At 37.6% G+C, this 24,031-nt stretch overlaps 1 protein-coding gene across 6 annotated transcripts in view; it reads right to left on the bottom strand.

Moving 5' to 3' along the window:
* The window catches only part of FRYL (FRY like transcription coactivator), a 252,295-nt gene that overhangs the window by 194,482 nt on the left and 33,782 nt on the right, over window positions 1-24,031 (bottom strand). For all 6 annotated transcript variants that reach the window (XM_060110201.1, XM_060110192.1, XM_060110246.1 and 3 more), the window contains exon 2: window positions 19,958-20,134. The gene's annotated coding sequence lies outside the window, so the exon portion shown is untranslated. The remainder of the gene's footprint in view (window positions 1-19,957; window positions 20,135-24,031) is intronic.

The raw sequence follows: 24,031 nt of genomic DNA, 5'->3' as shown, positions 1-24,031 counted from the left end.
GGGAAGATCCCACATGCCACGGAGCAGCTGGGCCCGTGAGCCGTGGCCGCTGAGCCTGCGCGTCCGGAGCCTGTGCTCCGCAACGGGAGAGGCCACAACAGTGAGAGGCCCACGTAACGCAAAAAAAAAAAAAAAAAGAAAGAAACGAAATTGAGCTATTTGTAATGATGTGGATAGACCTAGAGTCTGTCATACAGAGTGAAGTAAGTCAGAAAGAGAAAGACAAATACTGTATGCTAACACATATATATGGAATTTAAGAAGAAAAAACATGTCGTGAAGAACCTAGGGGTAAGACAGGAATAAAGACACAGACCTGCTAGAGAATGGACTTGAGGATATGGGGAGGGGGAAGGGTAAGCTGTGACAAAGCGAAAGAGAGGCATGGACATATATACACTACCAAACGTAAGGTAGATAGCTAGTGGGAAGCAGCCGCAGAGCACAGGGACATCAGCTCGGTGCTTTGTGACCGCCTGGAGGGGTAGGATAGGGAGGGTGGGAGGGAGACACAAGAGGGAGGGGATATGGGAATATATGTATATGTATTAACTGATTCACTTTGTTATAAAGCAGAAACTAACACACCATTGTTAAGCAATTATACTCCAATAAAGATGTAAAAAAAAAATAAAAATACTTAAGGCATTCAAATTTCAATAAAATGTTTTCTATTTATTCCATTTTTCCCTCTCACAAATTTACAGGCTGTCAGAGTACGCTTTATCAATCTTGGTTTTTCCAGAAAGAAATTGATCCTAACCTCTTTGGTAGCTTCATAGGTAAATTTTCTGATTTCATTAATTATTCTCTGGACCTTCTTAAGTTAAAATCCCCCTCCCTCTGCTCAAATCTTCAGCTAAAGTCTCTGTAGAAGTCACCACAGTCCCTGGAAGAAGATATATGCTCAAGAGAAACCACAATAAAACCTTATTTAACCCTAACAGAAACCATCAATTACCCCCAAATTTTTGTTCTTGCTTTTCACAAAAAGAGAGTGACCCCCTAGAAAAAAGCTTTCTTATTTAAAAATACATCTAAAACACTTTTAGGGTTATTACTGTCTCTAATCAATGTCTTATGCCTTATATACCTATAAGTTTTTAAATTATACATTTGAAATTTCTCTACCTAATTATGATCCTGAGGTCCTAAAAGATTAAACATTAAAGAAAATTCATGAAAATTTGATATGTGTATTTTAGATGTTATATAAAACAATTTACAGTAAAAAGGTTTCAAGGCTAATCCAAATTTTAAGTTAATTAGAAAAATGAATAAGTAGCTGTGAAAGGTCACAGAGCAAGTAAATGGCCACAATTTAATCTCCAAAGTTTGTCTTTTCTCTTTTTCTCTGTGTTTATAGTCTCCAGCAAGCTTAGAGAAGCCTCACTTTTGTAAGAGCAACTATGAAAGCACAAATTCCCACTGATGTTTAGATGACCTATTTCTCTCAAATTTATAGCACCAAAACAATTTCTCTAAGTTTAAGGAAGAATGATCATTTGTTACCTGCAGTCTCATAACTTGTATCAAAAGCCTTTAAAAATGCTTATGCGCTTTGACCCAATAATTCCACTTCTAAATGATTTTTCTAGGAAGATAATCAGAAATGCACATAGAGATTTATTCACAAAGATACCATTGTACCATTATTCCTATGAGCAAAATACTGGAGCGGAGGGGCAGAACAAAAACAAAGGACCAGTTGAAAAAAAATCACGGTATATTCACTAGATGAAATGTTATCCATCAATTAAAAATCATATTTTTAAACTAATATGCCATAATATTCACCACATATCTTTAAGTAATATGTAGAAAAACAAAGCAGTATTTACAGTATCTTCCTAATTATTGGAGATAAAACTACATTTAGAAGCAAACAATAAACTTAGAAGGATAGACTCAAATTGTCAAGGTATTCAATCTCTCTATGCCCATTTCCTCATCTGCAAAATAAGGATTATAAAACCTCTCAGGGCTATTATGAGAATTCACTTTTAGATGAAAAGTGCTTAAATAGTGTTTGACACATAGTAAGTACTCAAATGTTTATTATTATTTATTAACTCATATAACATATGCTGGTAGACAAAATCTGCAACATTTCTAAAAAAGAAAGAAATGAAGAAATTAACAATTATTCATAATTCTAACACCAAGAGATAGCCACTATTAATTCATGTAAATATCTGGGTTAATTTCTTTCAGGTCTTTTAATACGCATTCAACATTGTATACAATTGGTATGTTTTACCATTTCTACTGGTTACAAAATACTTTACAATTTTATAAATATACTATGTGCATTGCATCCTTCCACTGGTATTGAACATTAGGTTCAATTCTTCACTCTATAAATAATATTGCAGTGAATATCTTGATTGGCAGTCTTTGTACACATCTTTGATTTTTCCCTCAAGAAAGAGTCTAGAAACAGAATTTCTATCTCAAATGGTATGAAATACACTTCGCCTTACTCCCTAGTGACCTGTACAGAATGTAGACACTAAGTATTCAGAACTGCCAATTTCTCCACTTTCTCCATGGATATTTAAAAGCTATTAATTGGCTTTTTCATTGTTAACTTTTCTATTGTGTTTTGATACCACTGCTTATCAGGTATTTCTCTTTTTCCATTTATTCTATTTAAAGGAGCTCACTTTTCCTTTACATCACTCTAACATCCCAAACACAATTTGAGTGTTCATAACTTCAGTATATTCCTCAAAAAGATTAAGATTCTACTTTGTATGTCTAGAAATAGAAGTTCTTGTCTTTCAGAAATACATCCTGAAATATTTACAGGTGACGTGTTATGACAGAGGAACTGCATCAAAGTAAGTGGGAATTGGGGGATGGGAATGGGTAGAGTTAACCAAGAGTTGATCAAGGTTGAAGCTGAGGAACAGGCACATGAACATTCATTCCACTATCCTCTCTGTTTAAATATTTATCATTAAATATTTAAATATTAAATTTAAATGTTAAATGTAATATTTCTCTAAAGATATAGTATAAATATCTATAAGCATGTTTATATGTTTATATTTCTATATAAATACTTAAATATTAAACATAAATGTTAAATATTAAATATCTTTAGTCAGGGGAAGTTGTTTTAAAATAAATCTCTAAGAGATAAAATTATTAAAATCTGGGCCTCCCTGGTGGCGCAGTGGTTGAGAGTCCGCCTGCCGATGCAGGGGATACGGGTTCGTGCCCCGGTCTGGGAGGATCCCATATGCCGCGGAGCGGCTGGGCCCGTGAGCCATGGCCGCTGGGCCTGCGCATCCGGAGCCTGTGCTCCGCAACGGGGGAGGCCACAACAGTGAGAGGCCCACATACCGCAAAAAAAAAAAAAAAAAAAAAAAAAAATTATTAAAATCTACAGAACAATTATGGTTAAACTTCTATCATAATAATTAAATAATTATTTTTTTAAAAAAGACCAAAAATATTTAAGCCAAATTCAAAAGTGAAGTAAACAACTACAGTATTTAGAATCTCTCAATTACACTTGCCAGTAATTCCCACAGATTAAAAACATACTACAATGCCTTTTTCCAAACCATTGCTTCAGCATACCATGCTGATTCTCCAAAACAATATTAGTATTTATACTGTGCATTACGAGAATACAATTATGCCTCTGTATGTGCCCACATGAACATTTGATAAGTAGTTTTATTATGTACTAGTATTAAATAATCCAAATTCTCTTGGTGCTTAAATCACATCTTGGTACCAAGTTAGGCACATCATAAACAATTCTTACAGATTAACAGTTAGATCCACCAAAGTGTTTATTTGTACCCAGAGGCATGCAAGCAAGACCAATGTAATGAAAACACCACCTTGCTGCACATCTTTATGTACTGGGGGAAAATATCACCTCTGTATATTTCTAACTGGTTAGAAAACACTTTACCTTGGAGTAGGTCATGATGACAAGAGAGCATAGCAAAAAGAATAAGTAATATATTTGGGCTGTTCCCCAGGTTTAAAGCAAGGGTGAAATAGACTAGGACATGTTTTCTAAACTCTTTTCACTGCAGTAAAGAAAAAAATGCATTTTACATAAATGAACATGTAATACATTTTATATAACAACCCAATATATATACACCCATATGATACATTTGAAATAATATATAATACACTGTGATAGTCTCCCACCTATTTTTAAAAAGTGTTATAGTTAAAATGATTTCTTGACTTCACAGTTTTAAATAACTGAACTAAGAAATTGGCCTGGAAAAAAAAAAAAAAGGCCTGTATCTCCTCCTGTTTACCAAATAAAGAAGATGAAGTCCTGTCAACCCTTCATAGAAAAGTGACATTAGTACTTATCTGGGAGGATAAGGAGTGGAGGACAGGAGACACTGAAGTAGGCAGGAATCAAAGGACTGCTGCTTAAACACACACACACACACACACACACACACAAACACACACGAGAATCTCTTAAATCTCTTCCTGTTCTAAAATTCTGTGGTTCTAAGAGTTAGTCTGAGATTATGAGCCCCTAAAGGGCAAGAAATTCACTTTAAAACTCCCACAGTGCCTAGCAAGCCAACTTTCATAAAAATAATAAAGCACTAGGGCTTCCCTGGTGGCGCAGTGGTTGAGAGCCTGCCTGCTGATGCAGGGGACACGGGTTCGTGCCCTGGTCTGGGAAGATCCCACATGCCGCGGAGCGGCTGGGCCCGTGGGCCATGGCCGCTGAGCCTGTGCGTCTGGAGCCTGTGCTCCGCAACGGGAGAGGCCACAGCAGTGAGAGGCCCGCATAACGCAAAAAAATAATAAAGCACTAAATAAAGATTAAATTCAACTAATAATATATAAAATAAGCATAAATGTAAAGGTTTCTGTCATTTAAATGTAAGTTTTCCACACTCTATTAAATGTAAAATCAATGCTACTGTATATTATTTGCAAACTCATAAGCATAAAAGTGTTAAAATATATATGTATTGTGCATGTATATATGTGTGTATATATATTAATATATGTGTCACAAAACAAATACTATTCGTGTTACTTTGCCCATAAAAGGTATAAAAATAATTCACGGGCCTCCCTGGTGGCGCAGTGGTTGGGAGTCCGCCTGCCGATGCAGGGGATGCGGGTTCGTGCCCCGGTCTGGGAGGATCCCATGTGCCGCAGAGCGGCTGGGCCCGTGAGCCATGGCCGCTGGGCCTGCGCGTCCGGAGCCTGTGCTCCGCAACGGGAGAGGCCACGGCAGTGAGAGGCCCGCATACCGCAAAAAGAAAAAAAATAATAATAATAATTCACTGTAAAATTACTCTAAAACTCAGAATCAAATTAAACTGCTGGGCTTCCCTGGTGGCACAGTGGTTGAGAGTCCGCCTGCCGATGCAGGGGACACCGGTTCGTGCCCCAGTCCGGGAAGATCCCACATGCCGCGGAGCGGCTGGGCCTGTGAGTCATGGCCGCTGAGCCTGCGTGTCCGGAGCCTGTGCTCCGCAACGGGAGAGGCCACAACAACAGTGAGAGGCCTGCAAACTGCAAAAAAAAAAAAAAAAGCTACATGGAAAAGGACTTGAATTGTTCCTTGAAAAAAATAAAGGAAATCGAGAATTTGCATTGGCAGAATAGAAAGAAATAAGAATGGAAATACAGGATACACGGTAGAATTAGCCCCTCTAGAGGTTTTTCTTTAAAGAATTAGAGAGGATGTGGAACAATATAATTGGACCAGTTAATGTTGAGGAGTCTTCACAAGCCACAGGGAGACGTGCACTTAACACAGACTGAAGATCCACCCTGAGCTCCCAGAATCTGCACTAAGTGACACTAACACAGACACGACCACCACCAACCAGGAGCTTACAGACAAGCTGGAAGAGAGACACATGGGACAACCCTTTTTAGATGCTTTGAGAGAAGTTACCTAAATATGTTCAAGCTACAACTGGGTACAAGGGAGACAGTCATCAATTTACGTGGAGGGTGGGACAGGAAAGACACTGCCAGTGAAGCGGTGCTCATAGCCTCTGTTGCCAGGAAGTAACTGGAGCTACAATCTACAATGACATGAATGGCTTTTTGCCTCTCTTTGAGGAGCTGGCTAGCTGTTGATAGAAGAGCCATTTAAGTGACATATTAAGGCTTAATAAACATGACTATTTCACCACAGGCCTCCAAGCCATGACTTCCCATTGTGACAGGCTCCAAAGTTGGGTGCTATCACACACCCTCTGAATTGCCCAGCCATGCCCGGCTTTATCACCCGAAAGGTTATCCTGGGATTGCTCCCTCCCTGTGTTTATGAAAGAAAGTACTGTGTCGGATGAGGTTTACACCGATTGACAACTCGTCTCATTCTAGATATTTATAAAGGATATTAAGCAATTTATTCGGATCAACATCATCTGTACAGAAAATAACACATTTCAAAGTTAGTAACAAAACAACATTCCAAATCAGTTTGGTCACTATGGATGACCATATAGAACATGCCACAAAGCTTAATCTTTCACATTCCAGTACATCCAGTAACTCTAAAAGGACTTGCACACAAAAGTCAAAAAGCTCCACCCCACCAATAGGCTTTATTCTTCACAGTGGTTAAGTCAGTCTAAACAAATTACAAATATGGGAGGGTAGAATTCAGAATTGGTTCACTGCACCGTAAGAAATGGTGCCCTAGAAATCCAAATTAATTAAGTGACCAATAATAATAAAAATAACCACCACTAATTACTGAGGGCCTACTATGTGTGAAAAACTAGGTTAGGTGCTTTACATACGTTATTTCATTTTAACCCAAACAAACCCATAATTTCTGTAAATGTTCAACTTTGCAGCTGTGGAAACTGACAAGACTAGTAAATAAACTGAGAAATACTGCACATCCAGATCCTTTTATATTTTAAAAAAATAAGCTGTTATACGGAGTTATGAGATAAAGTTCTCAAATTAAAATGCAATTATGATTTCAATGTTTTTATATTGATTCTGAACCTCAGAACAAAAGCAAGAGAACTTTCAAAAAAGGATAATTAAGCATAATTAACACATAATTTATCTTAAATATTTCATGAAGAAAGAATAAATTTGCCTTATCAAAAGTAAAAAATAGGAGGAAAGGGAGAAATCATATTATGGCTAACAAATCATAGAGATGCTATTTAAAACTAAATTCAGGGCTTCCCTGGTGGCGCAGTGGTTGAGAGTCCGCCTGCCGATGCAGGGGACACGGGTTCGTGCCCCGGTCTGGGAAGATCCCACATGCCCCGGAGTGGCTGGGCCCGTGAGCCATGGCCGCTGAGCCTGCGCGTCCGGAGCCTGTGCTCCACAATGGGAGAGGCCACAGCAGTGAGAGGCCCGTGTACCACAAAATAAATAAATAAATAAATAAATAAATAAATAAATAAATAAAAATAAAATATATGTTTCCAGGCTGTCCTGGTGGTCCAGCAGTTAAGACTCCACACTTCTACTGCAGTGTGTGCAGGTTCAATCCCTGGTCGGGGAACTACAGTGGCCAAAAAATTAAAAAGTTAAAATTAAAATTAAAATATAAAAATAAAATATATGTGTCCCTAAGATGGATGCTCACAGGTACAAAATTCTGTGTCAGCAATTTCTACATTACAGGGAAAATCTGACCAAGTATGCAAGTTGCTGTGTTTGTGGTTTAACTGCAACTTCCCTCCACTTAAATCATCCTTTTTCTCCTGGGTCCCTGCATGCCTCTTTTCCTTTTTCCTGCTCTATGTTGAGAAAATTTTTGGTCCCTGGCTCAATTTAGTGGATTCAGGGTCATTGGAATTATGCTTTCTGAATGTTGACTCTGGACCAATTTCCCAAAAAACTTTAGCATTTCTAGAAACGTAACACCAGGTACGGTATAATAAATGAAAATAGACGTAATTCTACTACCTTTACTAGCCCAACTTGATAGATATATCAAGCTATGCAGTGAAGGACACAAACACTGAATAGACATAAACCTTAAGGAGTTGGCAGTGTGGTGTGCGACTCATCCAGCTCTACGGCTGCCCCTAAATTGTCCTAGAAGGAGACTGTTCTAGAAAGTTCCAGTATGGTACAAATGGAGTTATTATAAAACAACAAAAGCTTACCTTTTAATATATCAGGCTTCTGAATTAATGTTGTGATTATATTTAAAGCTGTAATATTCATGCAGGATTTAAAATGGAGAGTGCAGAGTGAGGAACTGAGTCATTTCTCCCACCTCATCAGGTTTTTTTCACCCTCACTTACTTCGTTACATAAATCCTACGTTGAATGCAATATTTCACTTACAACAATTTTATCTTTCAAGCCTTTCATAAACCTGTCAAACCATGAGCTGCCTGAAACATTTTTTGTTTTACAGATACTTAGTTTTAAAAATAAAATCCTTCATCACTCTAAACTTGAAGATCACAGTACCAAATGATAATTTGATTCTTACCTATAAGCACCTGCCCTAGTTAATACTTCACAGTGATTTTTAAAAATTCATATTCCAGAAACTGACTTAATGTCCTAATTTAATCTGAAGCAAGCTCATTTAAAATTTCTATTAAGATATTTTTACCTTAAAATAATACAACCAAAATACTTGTCATTAGTTAACATTGCTGAAACACCCAAAATTTGAAATGTGACTTTAGGAAATTTAATTTAAAAACAGCTTTAAAGGGTTTAGTTTCTACTGCATTTCCAATTACAAAATTAAATCCCATTTAGTATAGAGGCGAAATGATTATATAATCTCCCAACTCTTTTATTGCATCAATAGGTATTAGAAATCAAAAACAGTCATTTAATTCAAGAGGTGATCCAAAGAGACTTAAAAGTTAGATTAATATCTGAAAACTACATGTAAGACAAATCTGTATAAACCCCATTTCCCTTACAAGTTCAGAGAAATGACCTCATATGAGAAGGCAACACAATGTATGTAGCACAGTTACACAATACAAAGCTATATTAACTTAGACAAAGTGACTTAACCTCATTTATAGGAAGAAAAAGAGAGAGGGAAGAAGGGAGGGAATAAGAGAGGAAGAGAAGAAAACCTGTTAGAATTTTAAAAGATGGAACACATAAAATCATTTTGCAAGTGTGTAGGTAGTAATGATAGGACCCTTCTCTTCACAAACGAAACATACTGGCTGGCCCCAATATACAAACAAAACCACATATGAGAATCAAGTATATTAAACTTAGTCAACATGCAGACCACTACTTTTAACCTAGCGAGGTATCCGGTCAGAAGTTGTCTAAGTGGACAGCTAGTCAGCAGGATACCTCAGGTAAAAGCAGAGGTACATTTAGATATGCTACATAGTCATGGTTTTATTGACGCCTCCCCACCAGCATGGAAATTGAGTATTAATCCTCTATATACCCCCAGTAAGTCAGAAGAACTCTCTGATATTGCCATATAAACATATTTTTGCCAAACTAGTATAGAGAGTTTAAGTATTATCTGATATCCACTGAACTGTAAAGACTGTTTCAAAAGGCAAGTCAGATTTTACTATTTCTAAATGAGGTCACTCCGTGAAGGTTCAATACAAGATATTTATAAACTTGTACTTGAGACTTACCTCTTTTTTAAGAGATTTCAGTGAGGGATCTAAACACATGGAATGATCCCTAATCTCCTACAATTCAACACATATCTACCGAGTTCTTGTCTGTTAAGAAAATGAAATATACACAATTCTTTGCACTCCAAATAAATACAGGAGTGCTTCTAATACGACATAGGCTGTGATGAATCTTAGAAATGACATCAACAGATGTTAAAAGTCAACCTGACTGAGGAGATTTAAGGATTAGGGCAACAGTTAGGATCTGAATGGAGACTTTAGGGGAAAGAGAAAAAAAGAGAGAGAAGGGGAAATAGGGTTCAAGAGGCAGAGATGTCATGACAGAAGATGAGGATGAGTTTTTAAAAAGAGGTAGAGGGCTTCCCTGGTGGTGCAATGGTTGGGAGTCCGCCTGCCGATGCAGGGGACACGGGTTCGTGCCCTGGTCCGGGAAGATCTCACGTGCCGCGGAGCGGCTGGGTCCGTGAGCCATGGCCGCTGAGCCTGCGCGTCCGGAGCCTGTGCTCCGCAACGGGAGAGGCCACAACAGTGAGAGGCCCGCGTACCGGAAAAAAAAAAAAAAAAAAGAGGTAGAATAATATCAGTCTTGGCTGCCTAAAGAAAAGTAGTCTCAGAGGAGCAGCCCTTGAAGCTTAAAGAAAATGAGAAAGGCTTCAATTTCAGGTGGGCTTTCATTTTTCTGCAATGAGGGAGTGTGTTAGGGTTCAGAGACTACAGAGAAACAAAACCAATAGGATAATATAGATACATAAGAGGATATTTATTATGGGAATTGGCTCCCACAGTTTCAGAGGCTGAGAAGTCCTACGATCTGCCACCTGCAAGCTGGAGACCCGGGAAAGCCAGGGATAAACTTCAGTCTGAGTCTGAAGGCCTGAGACACAGAGGAGCTGATGGTGTAACTCTCAGTCTGAAGCCAAAGGGGTTTGGGGTCGGGGGGTGAGGGTGATGTGCTGCCGGTTTAAGTCCCAGAGTCCAAAAGCCCAAGAACCAGGAACTCAAATGTCTGAGGACAGGAGAAGATGGAAGTCGCAGCTCAAGGAGACAGAACAAATTCACCCTTCCTCTGCCTTTTGGTTCTATTTTCATCCTCAATGATTGGATGACGCCCACCCACCCTGGTGAGGGAGGATTTTCTTTAGGCTACTGATTCAAATGCCAATCTCTTCTGGAAGCACACTCACAGACACACCCAGAAACAATGTTTTACCAGCTCTCTGGGCATCCTTCAGCCCAGTCAAGTGGACACATAACATTAACAGCCACAGGGAGCCACCAAGAGTTTTCGAGAAAGAAAGTGATACGAACAGACCTGTGATTTCTAAAAGTTCGCTTCTGAACCAGATTGGCTGGCGAACAGAGACTAAAACAGCGTGGGACCAATTTGTAAAAACCCATCAGAGTAGTCAGGAGGTGACTTTCTGAACGAGGGCAGTGGATATAAAAACATGGGAAGAAAGAACAAAGCACCAGAGTAGAACTGAAAGAATGTCACTAAGAGAATGAACGCGACACTTCCACTTTTCACGGTTACCACCACAGCCTCCTCAGCAACCTCTACACACACACCCACTCCACCTCTAGAGCCAGAGTGATCATTTTACAAAGTAAATCCGATCACATCTCATGGCCCTCTACCCCTCCTCCCTACATGCCAGCCAAACTGGTCTGATCATTTCCTAAAAGTTCAACTTCTTTTCTGCCTCAGGATCCTTCCACATGCTGTTTCCTATATCTGGAACCCCAGTTTTTTTTCACCAGGTGAACCCTAATAGACCTTCAAATCTCAGTTTAAATGTCACTTTCTCTAAAAGGCTATCCCCCTAACCTCTCCAATCTAATCACGTGTCCCAGCCCATAAATGCTCTCTTGAAATACTTACCACCCACTGAGACATGGGTTTGTGTGTATATTTGTTTACTACCTATTCCCCCATCAGACTGTTCCCTGAGAACTAGGATTGTGACTATTTGTTACCTAGTGCCTAGTCCAGTACCTGGCACTTGGTAGGTGCTCAACAAATACTTGCTGAATTAATAATAAATAAACCATAAAAGATCACTCCAAGTTCCCAAGTAGGAAAATGGTAACGCCATACCTGACAAAGGGAACACAGGAATATCAGGTTTGTGGATAAAGTTGAATCCTATCTGGGGCATGTTGAGTTTGAAGAAATGGTGGGATAGGTTTGAGCTGCAGAAGTGGAGTCATCAAATACTGAATAATGATTTAGCCAGAAGAAAAAATGTAACACTAATGGAAAAGGATGAGAAGTAAAACAAAGCAAACTAAAAGCAGATTAGAGACTACCTCTATTTAACTGGCAGGAAGAAGAAAGCAAAGGGACAAAATGTTGATATTCCTAATATGTAAAGAGCTTATAAAATAGAAAACACCAACAAACCTAGAGAAAAAGAGCTCAAGAAATGGACAGTTAACAAAAAAAGAAATGCAAATGCCTCTTAACCATATAAAAAGATACTCAGCCTAATATGTCCAAGATAAACATGGTATGTTATGTCTAAAAAAATCCATAGTTGATTTAAATGGTTCTGAAATGTCTATGAATAAAACTTTAAAGTTAAAAAAAGATACTCAATCTCACTCATAATGAGAGATGAAAATTAACACTACAATGAGGACAAAAACCCCAAAATTCTAACAATATATTCTGTTGATAAGGTTATATATACACAAAGAGGCACTCTCGTACATTACTGATGGGAACACAAAAAGATATAATTCTTATCAGGATAAATCTGGCAATATCTATAAAGCTGTGTAGGGCTTCCCTGGTGGCGCAGTGGTTGAGAGTCCGCCTGCCAATGCAGGGGACATGGGTTTGTGCCCTGGTCTGGGAAGATTCCACATGCCACGGAGCGGCTGGGCCCATGAGCCTTGGCCACTGAGCCTGCGCGTATGGAGACTGTACTCCGCAATGGGAGAGGCCATAACAGTGAGAGGCCCGTGTACCGCAAAAAAAAAAAAAAAAAAAACTGTGTACTCATTTACCCTTTGACCCTGCAATTCCACATCTAGGAATCTGTCCCAAATGTACAATGGCAAAAATATAAACACATATATATGAATTACAAAGTTATCCACTGCAGTACTATTTACAAAAAATTAGAAACAATCCAAATGCCCATCATTTGGGAACTGGTTAAATAGCTCTGTTTTTTCATTCATGCAATGAGATATTATGTAGCTATAAAAAGGAATTAGTAATTTACTACTAAGGAGTGATCTCCAGAATATGTTAAGTGAAAAAAGAAGGCATATAATATTTTATCACTTGTCTAAGGAGGCATATGAATACACAGCCTACTTATATTAAACTTGGTTTTAGAATATAATTACTTAGAAAGAGAAAGAAAACGGTAGAGAAAACAGAGATAGAAGTTAGACTCCTTTGAATAAACCTTGTTTTGTGGATTTGACTTTGGAAACATGAAACTATTATACATGATTATAAAACAAAATTACATTTTAGAACAGTCATTAAGTATCAAAAATAAATTAACTTAGGGACTTCTCTCGTGACACAGTGGTTAAGAATCCACCTGCCAATGCATGGGACACGGGTTGGAGCCCTGGTCTGGGAAGATCCCACATGCCACGGAGCAACTAAAACTGTGTGCCACAACTACTGAGCCCGCGCTCTAGAGCCTGCGAGCCACAACTATTGAGCCTGCGCGCCACAACTACTGAAGCCCACGTGCCTAGAGCCCGTGCTCCGCAACAAGAGAAGCCACTGCAATGAGAAGCCTGTGCACCACAACGAAGAGTAGCTCCCACTTGCCACAATTTGAGAAAGCCCACGCACAGCAACGAAGACCTGACGTAACCAAAAATAAATAAATAAAATATAAACAAATTTATTTTAAAAAATTAAATAACTTAAATGTATACCCTGTTGGTGGCAGAACTATACAGAACAATTATTAAGACTGACTTAAACAGTGTGGTGGCAGCCGCTAGGAGGGACCCAATGATCCCCACATCCTGGTATCACACTGTTATATAACTACCTCCCCCTTTTAGTATAAACTGGATTTGGAGACTTGCTTCTAAGAAAAGAATGCAGTAGAACACCAATATTCATAGAAGTGTTATTCACAATAGCCAAAAGGAGGAAACAAATGTCCATCAACAGATGGATGGGTAAACAAAATGTGGTATATACATGCAATGGAATATTATTCAGCCTTAAAAAGGAAGGAAATTTTTTTTTTTTTTTTGCGGTGCGTGGGCCTCTCACTGTTGTGGCCTCTCCTGTTGCGGAGCACAGGCTCCGGACGTGCAGGCTCAGTGGCCATGGCTCATGGGCCCAGCTGCTCCGCAGCATGTGGGATCCTCCCAGACCGGGGCACGAACCCGTGTCCCCTGCATCGGCAGGCGGACTCTCAACCGCTGCGCCACCAGGGAAGCCCCAGGAAGGAAATTTTGACACATGCTGTCATGTGGATGAACCTTGAAGACATTATGCTGAGTGAAAAAAGCATGTCAGAAAAGGACAAATACTGTATGATTCTACTCATTAAGTACCTAGAGTAGTCAAATTCATAAAAACAGAAAGTAGAATAGTGGTTTCCAGGGGATGTGGAAGGGAAGACTGGGGAGTTAGTGTTTAATGAATAGAGTTTCAGTTTGGAAAAAGTTCTGGAGATGGGTGGTGGTGATGATCGCACAAAAACGTCAGTGTACTTAATGCCAATGTACTTAATGCAATGTACTTAACTATACCCTTTAAAATGATTAAAATTGTCATTTTATGTTATGTATATTTTACCACAATAACTTAAAAAAAAAATAAAAGAATGCAGCATACGTGTTGGGCTGTCACTCTAAGAACAGGTTACTAAAAAGGCCATGGGTTCCATTTTGGATACCCTTTCCTCCCTTGCTCCAAGCTAACAACCAGTGCCATGTTGTTAGCTGCCCCATGGAGAGGCCTGAGGGACTGGTCTCCAGCCAATGGCCAGAAAGGACCTGAGACCTACCAATGATCACATGAGTGCATTTGAAAGCACCCCAAAAGGCTCCTTTGTGGCTCCTCCAACTGAGCCCTGGGATATACACAGCCCTAGCTAACACCTTGATTGCAGCTTTATAAGAGACCTTGAGCTAGAGGCACTCAGTTAAGCTGCACCCCACAGAAACTGACCCACAGCAACTGTGAGATAATAACGTTTGCTGTGCTAAGTCACTAAGTTTTGGGGTGATTTGTTACACAGCAACAGATAATGTTTCATACAACAACATGGATTGAGAAAAGAAGGCAGACAGACAAAACGCTGGTACTGCTATTCTGAGACTGTTGTGTGTACTATGGGGGTACTATAAATGAGTAATTATGAAATATTCTAATTGTATTATTCTTAGTATCACTGAGAACTAGAATTTTCAGTTGAAAGATACAGATGTAAACTAAAAAGATTAACTAAAAATCTTATAGTATTGAAACTGAATTGGAAGTATCCGTATGAATTCATGAGGTACTCTATCATAAAAAAAAAATTTTCCCCTAGTTCTGACTACCAAAAAGGCGTAGAAACAATGGTCAACCCACTAGGAATGAGAATCCCTACAGCTCAAACTGTGGTCTTGAAATTCCATTCCCCAATGAAGGAATCAGGGCTCCTTGGAGAAACTACTGATACCAAGTGTGGGGAGGAAATGTACATGTGAGCCTGGAACTCCTTGTTATACCAGATAATCAAGAAGCTATCAAAAACTACTAGAGTCATGTCAAAATAACTCAGTAAGCAAATTTAAAAGGCTCCCACTGGCCAAAGATTAAATAATTTGAGCATCAATAAGGGTAATTACCATAATGAATTTTTTAAAAATCCAATATGTTTAAATCTAAGAGTCTATAATGAACCTGGAGGAGAAGGGGAGATCCTAATTAGTCACTGCTGGAGAAAGCTAATATACCCAATTCATTATTTTGAAATTCATAAGCCAAGGGAAACTGTCAAGCTTTTGTCTAACATTTCCTATACAAACTGTACTACCATGTAACAAACAGTACACATGGAATAGCTTCTCTTTATAGAACATTTCACCTAATAAATGAAAAGTAAAGTTACAATATTAAAATTTTCCAAACCCTAATGATTTAATAGGCCTCAAGCAGGGAGCCCATCACCTGTTTTTGTAAATAAAGTTTTATTGGAACACAGCCATGCCCATTCATTTACATTTTGTCTATGGCGGCTTTCTCATTACAACAGCAGAGTTTAGTAGTTGCAGCAGAGGAGACCAGATGGCTCACAAGGCCTAAAATATACACTATCTGCCTCCTTACAGAGAAAGTTTGCCAACCCCTAATCTACAGCATGGAGGCAAAATGGCAACTAATCAGCAGAAAAAGAGACAACTAGGCATTGTGTGCACCAGAGAGACACTTGCCCAAAGACAAAGACCTGCCAAAAGAATCTGAACTTGAGTCTGAGCAAGTCTCTAGATCCAACGACCAATTAACAGGAAGTACAAAGGTCAGGTGTGTATGCTTAATCACTTCACAGGAATGTAATCAGAAACATCCACATCTACAAGACAAAGACCCAATTTGTTCAACAAATAAATTTTAGAAACAAAAAGGGAAGGGAGGTTGAAACTTTAAGAGAAAAATCAACCAACTGCAATGGAGGAAGGGCTTATCTAGACCCTGATCCAATCAAGTCAACTGCTTTTAAAATGTGTGAGGGGAATTCCCTGGGGATCCAATGGTTAGGACTCCATGCCTCCACTGCAGGGGGCATGGGTTCGATCCCTGGTCAGGGAACTAAGATCCTGCATGCCATGTGGCGTGGCAAGCAAATAAATAAGTAAATAAAATGTGTGAGAGAATTAGAATTAACCTTGATTGGATATTTGATTATATTGGAATTATAGTTTATTTAAGATTAATAATGGTATCATGGTTATATTTTTTAAAGGGTCTTATACATAAGGATATATACTGAAATACAAATAAATTTTATGATATCTAGGATTTTCTTTAAAATAGTACAGGAATGGGAGGGAAGTCAGTGAGAGATTGAAAATTTGGCCATGACATGATAATTACTGAACCTGAGTCATGAATACAAGGGGATTCATTACACTAGTCTGTTTACTTTTATATGTCTTAAATTTTCCGTAATAAAAATTATAATAAGGTACATAATTTCTTCTTTAGACACAGAAAAATTCTGAAGTGAAAAGAAGAACAGGTCAGGAAGTATGCTAGATAGCCCCCAAAAGACAACTTGACTGTGACAACGTGTGGGGTCTTCTAAAGGAAGGGTAAGAAGCCAACCTTGAAAAGAACCAGTTTAGAGATCAAGTAAATGACTGCCTAGTAGATCCAAACTTAGTTATGTGACCTTTTCCAACTGCATCAACCAGCTGGAACTAGGAAATATATACATGGCAAATTAACTTAGGTTTGAGATTTGTACAGGTTCCTCACAATGTTAAAAAGGCAACAGAACATAAGATGCTGCTGCAAATATGATCATGGGGTTTGGGTGAGTAGAAAGCAAATGAAGCTAGGAGATAGCTAACTTAACTACAAAAACAAAATGCCAGGAAACTACAAGTCATAATAAAGACAAAGAAGAGATTCAAAAAGTGTGGCATAATAGAGGGTTATGATCATGAGAGGAGACTCAAAGACCACAGAAATTTAACTAAGTGATGATGTGATCTAAGGCAAGAAGTGACGGGGTGTAAAACCTGGGGACTCCAGTCCTGGTGAACTAATAATGCTGGTTTACTAGTAGGTTTCAGCTACCTGCCAAAAAATCGTACCCTTCTCCCAAGCTCATTTTAGAAGGTATCTGTATTTTTTTAAAGGGTCCCAGAATTAGAATCACTGGTGTAAGGTGTAGTGATCCTGGAAAATACTAAGATGAAAACAATGGATGCTAGACAGGTCAAGGAAACATGATGAGAGCCACTAATAAGATACGAGAAACAGAAAGGGAACAAATGAAGAGTCAAATGAAGGAAAATTCCAGAGGTCAAGAGAAGAGAAGGATAAGAATGTGGAGAAAAAAAAATAAAAGATATGACCTTCAAAAGAAAATGACTGAGGGATTTCCCTGGTAGCACAGTGGTTAAGACTCCGCCTGCTGATACAGGGGACACGGGTTCAAACCCTGGTCCGGGAAGATCCCACATGCCGTGGAGCAACTAATCCTGTGTGCCACAACTACTGATCCTGCCTTCTAGAGCCCACGAGCCACAACTACTGAGCCCATGTGCCACAACTACTGAAGCCCATGCGCCTAGAGCCTATGCTGCACAATGACAGAAGCCACTGCAATGAGAAGCCTGCACACTGCGACAAAGAGTAGCTCCCACTCACCGCAACTAGAGAAAGCCTGGGCAAAGCAACAAAGACCCAGTGCAGCCAAAAATAAATAAATAAATAATTTAAAAATTGATTTCTAAAAAAAAAAAAGAAAAGAAAATGATAGTGGGGACCTTATTCTAACGCCACAATTCAAAGAAAGTAGTCTAAAAATATCTCTATTGGAAAGGCTAGAGAAGAAAAGGTATCCTCAAAAAAACAAACACCTATCAATTTGTTCATAACAAAGTGTTAGGTGTACGAAAGCAGCAAAAAACCTTATAAACCATTTAGTTAATTCACTCATTTCATAGATGAGAAAACCAAGGGCTACTAAGACTAATAACTTACACTCAAGAACACTGTGCAGTTAATGGTTAGATTTAGAGCTAAAACGTACCCCATTCTTCACTCAACCTCCCTGCCTTGCATCCTCATCTAATGCCATGGTTTCTATTTGATGACTTACCTCTTCACAATGCCAAATGTCACTGTGTATTTTTATTCATAAACAGCAGGCATTTGGTAACTATTTGTTGACTGACACTCAAAATGAGTGTTAAATATTTTACAACAATAATATTATTTTAAAGGTTTCCCACTTCAGCAACTTGTTCTGCTCAATTTTACTCCACTGAACCCCCCCGCCCTCCAAAAATGTGTTTTGAGTAAATCTCAGAGATGTTCAAAAAACATATTGGCTAACTAGCACTTATGCTTCCAAAAATTCTTAGAATATGAAAAGGGACACACAGTGCCATGCTATAAAAAGAACAGCTGGCATTACACACCTCTCTCATCAACTCCATAAATGTGCACATAATTTACAATTGCTAGGAAGAGGATGTCCTTGACCCAATGGACTCAAGACACCTAAGTAGGTAGGAAAAGAGAGCAACAGGAAAAACTACCTTAGCCTTATAATAAGAGAATATACAGACCTAAAGTTGGAATCTGTGGCTCTGGCAAAATGAAAACAGAACCAATAACAAATCATAAAATACATTTACAACTCACTTAACGTGCAATTTCTAGTTCAGCACTGAAATTACTCTATTTTCACAGCTTTTTAATTTCTTAAATCCAAAATTTTATCATTCCATAAAACCGTTTTCTTCCCAAATCAAACTACTTTTAGTAAGCCCAGTTTTATAAGTTCACTTATTGTAATAACCACTAAAAGTGGTAATCACCTATAGCAGTAAATATATACATAAAATTAAATCATTATTTAAAAAACACTTGGAGTTAAAATCTCTAATTATAGGGCTTCCCTGGTGGTGCAGTGGTTGAGAGTCCGCCTGCCGATGCAGGGGACACAGGTTCGTGCCCCGGTCTGGGAAGATCCCACGTGCCGCGGAGCGGCTGGGCCCGTGAGCCATGGCCGCTGAGCCTGCACGTCCGGAGCCTGTGCTCCGTCCGCAACGGGAGAGGCCACAACAGTGAGAGGCCCGCGTACAGGAAAAAAAAAAAAAAAAAAAGAAAAAAAAATCTCTATTAAACAAATATAAACTATAATCTTGTGACATCAATAACTGCCACTTGTATCTCAAAATGAAAATGAAATTATTTGTAAAATATGAATATATAATACAGAGCATGTAAAGTACATATACATAAAGGTGTTTACATATTTTTATATTTATTCCTAGCAATTGTAAATTATGTGCACATTTATGGAGTTGATAAGAGAGGTATGTAATGCCAGCTCTTCTTTTTATAGCATGGCACTGTGTGTCCCTTTACATATTCTAAGATTTTTTGGAAGCACAGGTGCTAGTTAGCCAGTATGTTTTTTGAACATCTCTGAGATTTACTCAGAACACATTTTTGGGGGTGCAGAGGAGTAAAATTAAGCAGAACAAGTTGCTGAAGTGGGAAACCTTTAGAACAAAACATTTTTATTCCATACCAAAAGAGAATGCAGCATAAAAAGGGGGAAGGCAATCCAAACAAAAACTGTTTTACAAATTTCTATTATTCTTTTTTAGAAGTACATATCACTTACCACTTAGAAAGGGTTGTTGAGGCACAGAGTTTGTAGAAAAGACACCGAATTTGGAAAAGATCCATCTAGAAGCTTTTTTCAATCTGGAGCTTGTACTTTACAGGCACGCAAGTGGGCACACTGGTGCAAAGCAGTAGTGATTCACCATGTACAAAGCAGAATGTGGAATGTTAAAGGCTGAAAGACAAAAAAAAGAGAGAGAAAAGAAATATGGTTGGTTATTAGTAACAGCCATGTTTAAAACAAAAGCTGTAACATTTTAACAGTTTTCGTATAACATATATCATTATTGAAGTTAGTTTTTATAACTTGAGAATTTGGCCAAGAAGAACTTACTTATAAAAAAAATGTCAACTGTATAGGGAAAGCATCTATCTAGAGAGAAAAAACAAGAAAATGCGAATTTGTCTTTTTTTTTTTTTTTTGGCCTCGAAGCATGGCTTGTGGGATCTTATTTCTCCAACCAGGGATCGAACCCTGGCCACGGTAGTGAAAGCGCCAAGTCTTAACCACTGAACCACCAGGGAATTCCCAGAATTTGTCTTTAAAGGTTCTAATTTAAATTTTTTTCACCACCTATAATATCTTTCTCAAGTATATTACAAATTTCCTCACCATCTAAACATAATTACCTGTTTCTTGATGACACAAGGGTCATCATCATGAGTTCTTCTATAGTACTTGAGGATACATATATTATGGGATTTGAGGTAATGACCCTAGGACTGTCGTTTTTCAAAAGGTACACTGAGGAACCCCAAGAAAATGAGCATTCTCCATTGCTGGTGGAAGTGTCAATATCTACAAAACCAAGAATGCATTTATTTTTTGACCCAACAACTCTCCTTCTGGGACATTCTCCTACAGATATAATTACACATTCACAAAATAAAGTGTGCAGCAAGATTATTATGGGATTATTTGTAAAAGTGAAACACACTGAAAACAACTTAAAAGGACTGGTAAAATCACCTATGATACATCCATTAGAAGGAATATGGTGCAGCTGTAAAAATAAATAAGGAAGCACTCTGTGTACTTCTATACAAACATCACCAGAATATGCTAAATAAGCAAGGTACAGAAAAGCAAGGTATATGTATATATACATTGTTATATTCTGTGTTTTTAAAAAGGGGAGGGAAAGAGGGAAGTAAGAATATCTATTCTTATTTGTTAATTTTTATTAAAAAGCACTGTAAAGATACATAAGAAATTGGTATAAAAAAAGCAGGGTTACAGTAAGGAAACAGGGATGGAAGTTAAGCCTTTTCAAAGTGTCATTTTGACTTTGAAACATGTAAATGTTCAAACAATATAAAATTTAAAACAAGTTCCCCAAATAAGCTTAATTTTACTTTTTTTTTTTTGCTTAATTTTACTCTTTCATCCCTTTTTTATAAACATATGAGCTGTTATATGATCAGTGTAACAAGGCTACTTTCCTGGAAAGTTGAATGGCAAATTATTTCCTTGTCCTTCAGAGAAACCCTTTTCTTTCCTACTGGTAGCATTCTACATATATTCAGTGCCTACTATCTTTCAGCAATACACACATCAGTGAACAAACTCAAAAAATCCCTGCTCAAGTGACCTTAAAACTCAATTGTTACCCATTTACTCATTGCTAATGAAGGTACAGTAAGAAAGGAATACATATACATTGCTAGAGGAAATATAAATTCTGAAAAGCAATTTGTCAATATGTAACAAGAATCTTTAATACGTTCCATAGCTATTGACTGACCCAGTAACTTCATTCCTGAGAACTCAAAATGCAGACCGAATTTTACATACAAATTTTTTTACATTATTTATAAAGAAAAATTGTAAGAAATATAAATGTCTGAAATAGGGTAATGGTTGGCTAAGCTATGGTTTATTCAGCAGATAGACTATTATGCTGCAGTTAACCTAGAAGTAATTTCTAGTTAACATGTTAGATTAACCATAAAAATTTATTCCCACTCCACCTCTGGGCTCCTCTGAAATAACTGTAAAATTTGAAAAATTAATTAAAAAATAAGAACACAAAAGGCAAAGAGAACAAAAGAGACATTCTCTGATAGGATAAAATTAAAATACAACTTCAAAAAATATGGGGAAATGCTGTTAAACAACAATAAAAGGCAGGACTCAAAATGATATATACTTTTAGCCATATTTTAAAAACTCTTTAAAACATGGAGAAAAAACCCACTCAATATTATTTCTAAATAGTGATCTAAAAATAAATGATTTTTTCTTTTATCCTTCTCTATATTTTCCAAAATATCTACAAAGGGCATTTATTACTATTATAGTCAGAAAAATAAAATCACTTTAAAAACATAAACATACCCACTAGGATGGCTATAATCAAAAAGACAGATAATAACAAGTGTTGGCAAGTGTATGGCTGGAACCCTCTCACACACTGCTGGTAGGAATATAAAATGGTACAGCCACTTTGGAAAACAGTTTGGCAGTTCCTCAAAAGTTAAACATGACTAACCATTCTCTCCCAGCTATACAGCAAGAAAAATGAAAAAGTAACATCCATGTAAAAATATGTGTACAATAGCATTATTTGTGATAACCACTACACTACAGAAACCATCATAATAGCATTATTTGTAACAGCCAAAAGGCAGAAACAATACAAATGTCATCAACTGATGAATGGATAAATAAAACGTGGTATGTCCATCCAATGGATTCTGCCATAAAAAATATTGATACATGCTACAACATAGATGAACCTGAAACACATTATGCTAAGTGAAAGAAGCCAGTCACAAAAGGCTACATATTACATTATTCCATTTATATGAATAGACAAATCTATACAGTATAGAGAGAAAATAGATTAGTGGTTGACTCCGAACAGGGGGGAGGAGATGGGGAGCTAATGGATATGATATTTCTTTTGGGGATAATGAAAATATTCTAAAATCAATTGTGGTGATGGTTGCACAATTCTGTCAATATAAAAAACCTCAAATTGTATACTATAAATTGGTGACTTGCATGGTATGTGAATTATATCTCAATAAAGCTACTGTATTAAAAAATATATATAGTCTATAACTTCACCACTAACCAGTATTTCACATATTATTCCTTATCACCTTGCAACACTACATAATAGGACAAACATTAGATTCAAGATAAAACCAGACTCTTGCCAATCCTAAAACCATGGACAAACCATAACTCCCAAGTTTCAATTGCCTTTTTGGGGGAAATGGGGAGTCCTCTCTGGTACACCATCTCATTTTTCTCCCAACAATTGAGTCGCATGCCTACCAAGAGCAAATTATCTTATATTTGTTCCAAAATCTTTTTATGCCTGTTGTATTTACTATAATTATATAATTTAGTTAAGTATTACATCAAAAACATGAGTGCAAAAAGAAAATGCTTTGTCTCTAAAAATTAAGCTGTACGATTTGAAAAAGGCAAGTTACTTTAAAAATATCCTAAAGAGAAGGTCTCAGCTATACATCAAAAGATTGATGATGTACGAGCATTTATACACTTATCAACTATAAAATATTTAAGGCATATATCCTTCCTATTATTCTTCATTTCAAAAAAAATTTTTTTAACCATTCTAACTACTGGTGATTGTACAATCAATATTGTATAAGAGAGATTCTACTCCATGTAAATTATTCATATAAAAGACTAACAGAAGTATACTACTATTACTATTATTCTATCTCACACTCTAAAGGCTGATGGTTGACCCTACTGAGTTGTCTCTTAGTGAGGTTGAAACTTTTCTATCCTTCAAGTTCCCAGGCCCACCATAGCCCTGTACTCTCTAGATAGCCTCATCTATTAAACTGAAAGAAGATGCCCAATGTAAACTCTTCAAGTTCAGTTCAAGGCTGCTGAAGTCCCTCTTCCTGTCCTCTTGGACCCTCCAAATCCTCCCTTTTCAAAGCCAAACTTACATCTGACCTGTATATTCAGATGACCATTAAGGAAAAAAAAATCTTACTTACGCTCATACACCACAGACTTCTCTTTTATTTCCTCTTACTACACATCTGGGCCTCTACTTTCTCATCTCTCAACTCATCAAGT

This window comes from Mesoplodon densirostris, chromosome 1 (assembly GCF_025265405.1).
Source record: "Mesoplodon densirostris isolate mMesDen1 chromosome 1, mMesDen1 primary haplotype, whole genome shotgun sequence".
Classification (NCBI taxonomy): domain Eukaryota; kingdom Metazoa; phylum Chordata; class Mammalia; order Artiodactyla; family Ziphiidae; genus Mesoplodon; species Mesoplodon densirostris.
This window is presented reverse-complemented; position numbering and strand designations above follow the sequence as displayed.